At 43.0% G+C, this 4484-nt stretch overlaps 1 long non-coding RNA gene across 1 annotated transcript; it reads right to left on the bottom strand.

Annotated features, from left to right (window-relative positions):
* On the bottom strand, window positions 1176-4239 carry LOC110398983. The gene is made up of 3 exons (XR_002438792.1): window positions 4191-4239; window positions 4079-4102; window positions 1176-3142 (listed from the first exon to the last, which is right to left on the bottom strand). It is a non-coding gene; the product is annotated as an uncharacterized LOC110398983 (long non-coding RNA).

Genomic DNA, 4484 nt, shown 5'->3' with positions numbered 1-4484 from the left:
TTTTTCTCATACTAAGACATCTGTGACATTTCAAACAACACTTCAAATAACTTGGTTTCTATTATATCTACATATTCACACACAACTCATTTTTTCCAGTTCTATTTGAATTGATAAATATTGTTACTCTTGAGCAAAATTATACAGTCTCAAGAAACAAACCAACATGCTCTTGTAACAGTGCATTGTGGACTTTGCTATTATTTTTTTCTTCATTTTAATTTCATATTGAGTCCAGTACTGTGAAAAGCAGTTACTATTGTAGATATTAGGGGCAATATGAAATAATCCTTGATTTTGGATTACATTTTGCAAGATGGATTTTCAAAGAGAAGATATTTTCCTATATTATTTAGGTACTTGGGAAAATTCCATCCTGAATTATAATTCATAACCTATATTCTATTCTGCTTATCTATTTCAAAAGCAATGGGCTTTTCTGAACTAGATGGTTGTGCTAAGCATAATGTCTTAAGAGGAAAAAAAGATGATTTGAGAAACATTCAGAACGGGGGGAAAAAAGCAAAAAATAAACAATGTCTTAGTAGAAATCCATAAATAGTTTGTGTGTGTTTAATTAATGTTTTCCTGAGGGTAAGAGAGCAAAGTGGCATGAAGTTCTCTCTGTACTAATTCATTATTGAACTTTGTTCATTGCATTCATAAACTGACCACAGCCTTTTATCATTAGAAAAAAAATGGTAATAATTCATGGAACATGTTAACTCAAGAGAGCTCAGTCAAAACACTCACAAAGGCAGGGCTATTTTTTACCTTACAGTGTCTAGACAAGACTAATACTATACTTTCACTCTTGGAGAATTATGTTAAGGTTTACATGACTAATTGTTAATGATCACCTATATTATTTTACAGTGAGGAATGGTTTCTATCTCATTTGTTTACATAGCATTACTTACGGTAAGTGACTGAAATTTTATTTAAGTACAGGAAAATCACAGCTATTGTATCTCAGTACACCTATAGTAAATACTCTAGTCCCATACTCTACACAAAAAAGCTGTTGTAAACCAAACCACACCAAATACCTCTTTGAGCCTTGCCAAGAAATAGGGAATGGTAACTGTGCTTGAAATGCAAGTAAATATGTATTCACCTCTGTTTAAAAAAAAAAAAAAAAAAGAAGTACAAGCATTTAATATTTTTCCTCTATATTAGCAAAGCAATGCAAACGTCTCCATGTGTCCCAAATGGATAGGAAAGAGCATAAACGCTTCTGATTTGTTATGAACCTCAGAAAGGCAAAGCAAAGTCTGTTGAGGCACAAGCATTTCTCAATAAAATATTTTGGGAACTATGTTGAAAGAAGTATATCCAAAATGAAGTATCAATTATCCAGTTATGCAGCAACATGTATCCCATAAGTAACATTTTTTTCTGGTATACAAATACCTGCTTCCTAAATGTGAGGTGTTCTCTTCGCTTTAAAAGCCAGAATGACTGAAATTGAAAGAGTAGTATAATTCCAGCTAACCATGGTCTATATATAAAAGTGACATGGAAATACATAAAAAAGTGGGAAAAAAAAAAACCACCACATTTTCTACAAACTTCTGTTTGTATTCCAAAAACTTTGCTGGATACAGTTTCTTCTGACATACTACCTAGTCAGGGAAAAAAATCTCAAAGTAATAGTACAACTTCAAGAAAAGTTTCAGAAAGTAAAGGTGGAGAAAGAAGTATATTGACTGAAAGATCTGAAGTAGGCTAATGGGCAAAGAGTCAACTACAAATGAAAGGAGAAAAGCAGGCATTCATTTCCAAAATAATGCCAGTTCGCATACACACACATGAAGTTATCTGGCCATGTGTTTAAAACCCAAGCGGCGGTGTCCTAGACTTCGGTTTAGCTTGTATAAAAGCAAAGAACTACGTAATTAGTGAGAACAGCTAGACAAAGGTGGGCTTGTCCTCCTCCTTCCCCAGGGACCCTACCCCACAGAAAGCAGCCGGATGGAGAATCTATCCAAAATACCTCCCCGGGGGTACTGAGGAAGCTGCTGACACCTGGCTGAGGGCGAGCTGCTGCCTGCGGCCCCGGGGCTGAGCCAGCGTCGGGAACTACGGGGCTCGCGGGCGCGGCGGGTACCTTGGACAGCTCCACACTCACCGTCCTCGTTCTCGTCGAACACGGGCGCCCTGTGGGAGTGGCTGCCCCCCATGTTAGTCCACAGCCGGCTCCGCATCCCCCGCCGCCAGCATTCCGCGAGGCCGGCAGTCACCCCGGCCTCGGGGCAGCTGCCACCCGCCGCCGCCCCACCCCGGCCCGGCCGGGGGAGCCTCCGCAGGGCTAGCAGACACCCTGTGACATGAAAGCGATCCGTCCGCCCCTGGCAGCGAGCGCTGCTGGCGCGCACGGACTTGGCCCGTCTCTCATCGCGGAGGGGCAGGGGAGGGGGGGAGTTAGGGGAGGAGGGAGGGAGGAGACGGAGGTCCTGCTGGTGGTAGCTTTCGGTAAGCGGTAAAAGCTGGATCTACCTGGATCCTAGCGGATCCTCCCTCTGCTTTGCCTCCTCCGAGACCTACGCCGGGGAGCAGGGAATCTCGGCTGCTGCCCGGCGGCACCGCCTAATGAGGGCACGGAGCTTCCCCTGCTGCTCGGAGGAGCTGACTGGCACTGGTACCCGCAGATGACGGCTACCAGGACTCGAAGCGGTTGAGGGGCTGTGGGTGTAAGAGCTGTGTCGGGTTAAGGTTTTCGCTGTTGTTGTTGTTGTTTTCCCCCCTCCGTACCCCTCCGCCACAGAGGTTTCCCCCTCCGGCAGCGGGGAGGAAGACGGCCAGTTGTCCGAACTTCACTGAGTTCACCAAAGGGGAAAAAAAACCAAATAAATAAAAAGAGAGAAAATGTCTCTCTTCCTTTTCCTTCCTCCGGGACCGGAGCGCTGGGGAGAGGTCCAGGCAGGGCTGCCCTCGGCCTCAGGAGTGTGGCGGCTGCAGCGGAGCGCTCTCGGGAGCAGCGGAGCAGGGACCGGAGCGCCGCGGGGAATGCGCCGAGAGCGGCCGAGAGGGGGCGCCGCTAGGGAGAGACGCCGCGCCCGGACTGGCCCGACCCCGCAGCGCCACCTGGCGGCCGGCCGCCGCCTCCTGTGTGTCCCCGACAGGGCGGCACCCATAGGACCTCGTGAGAGGAAGGGAGCAAAAAAGTACATCTATAGACATATCAGTGTATTCATCTTGCAATAACTCCATTACAAAAGTGCGTTAGGGAAAACTACCAGAAACATTATGGTAAAAAATGAATCACCTTATATAGCAACTACTGAGGTATTTCTAGAATTGCGATTACTATTAACACACTGAAGTAGTGGGTCCCTCCTCCTCTTCTGAAAATACTACTACCATTCACAGCTTTTGAGGTGAAGTAGAAAAAATTTCTTGTGAAACTTGTGCCAAGGGGAAACAGGTAAAAAAACATATGTACGTTATTAAGCTAAAATCTGTGCAGTTCCTGTAGGCAAAGTCCGTAGAACAAAGATCAAATGGAAGCTGCATTTTTTTTTTGTTTCTTCACTGTTACAATGGGAGACAAGATAGAAGGAATAGGAGCCATGCAATATGTATATTCATATATATAGGCAAAGAGATTCTAATGTCCTTCCATAGCGTCTACTACTCCTTCTTTCAGAAAAGCCCTAGAAAAAATTGTACATACAGTAGGAGAACTTTCAGTCTCTTTACTTACTATTTTAACTGCCTTAGTTACTTGCATCACCTGTCTTTGAACTCAATATAACCATGCCATAACCTTTCAAGAAAAGGTTGATTAGAATTGAATACAGTGGGTGAGACCCTGTGTTGCCCGGCCAAGAGCTCAGAGCTCAGAGCATCTACAAAGCCAGATAGCTGATAAATTCAGGCACAGTGATATTCTTCCATAAGTAGACATTGGCAGATTTTACTACTAGCTGATATTCCATACTTAATCATGTGGACTGTCACTATTAACACACAAAAGTGTTTGCAAAATAGGGAAGGTTTCAAAACACAGATTATTCATCTAAATAATTGTCTGGAAAGCATTGCTTTCTCTGTTATTTTTTTGTTCATTACTCACCCATTCAAAGCCTAAGTCATCCTGCTAAAAAAAAAAAACCAGAAACAGTATCATGTTATTGTGGTTATGTTCATTTAAGAAGAGGATAGCAGTAACGTGTAGAAATCATTACCTTTCAGCTACCAGTTATCTTCCATATAAACCAGCAAGCATGGTGCTCTAAGTTAATCCCTTTCCTTTTGAATTAGCAGGGGAGGGTTGCATTTAAAGTTTAATGCATTTCAGCTGATGAGTTACCTTCTACCTGAGCTAAGGTCTTATATCACATTAATGTAATTGCTTTGATTCTTGTGAGAGAACTTTAAAGTGACCTTCCATATAATGGGAAGAACTCATCTACCAGTAAATCCTGAATCTTGTGTGTGATTATTTTACATATAAGAAGCGCAATTATAAAATAAAGACA

This window comes from Numida meleagris, chromosome 4 (genome assembly GCF_002078875.1).
Source record: "Numida meleagris isolate 19003 breed g44 Domestic line chromosome 4, NumMel1.0, whole genome shotgun sequence".
Classification (NCBI taxonomy): domain Eukaryota; kingdom Metazoa; phylum Chordata; class Aves; order Galliformes; family Numididae; genus Numida; species Numida meleagris.
The sequence above is the reverse complement of the archived record's forward strand: the minus strand, read 5'-3'. Positions and strand labels throughout refer to the sequence as shown.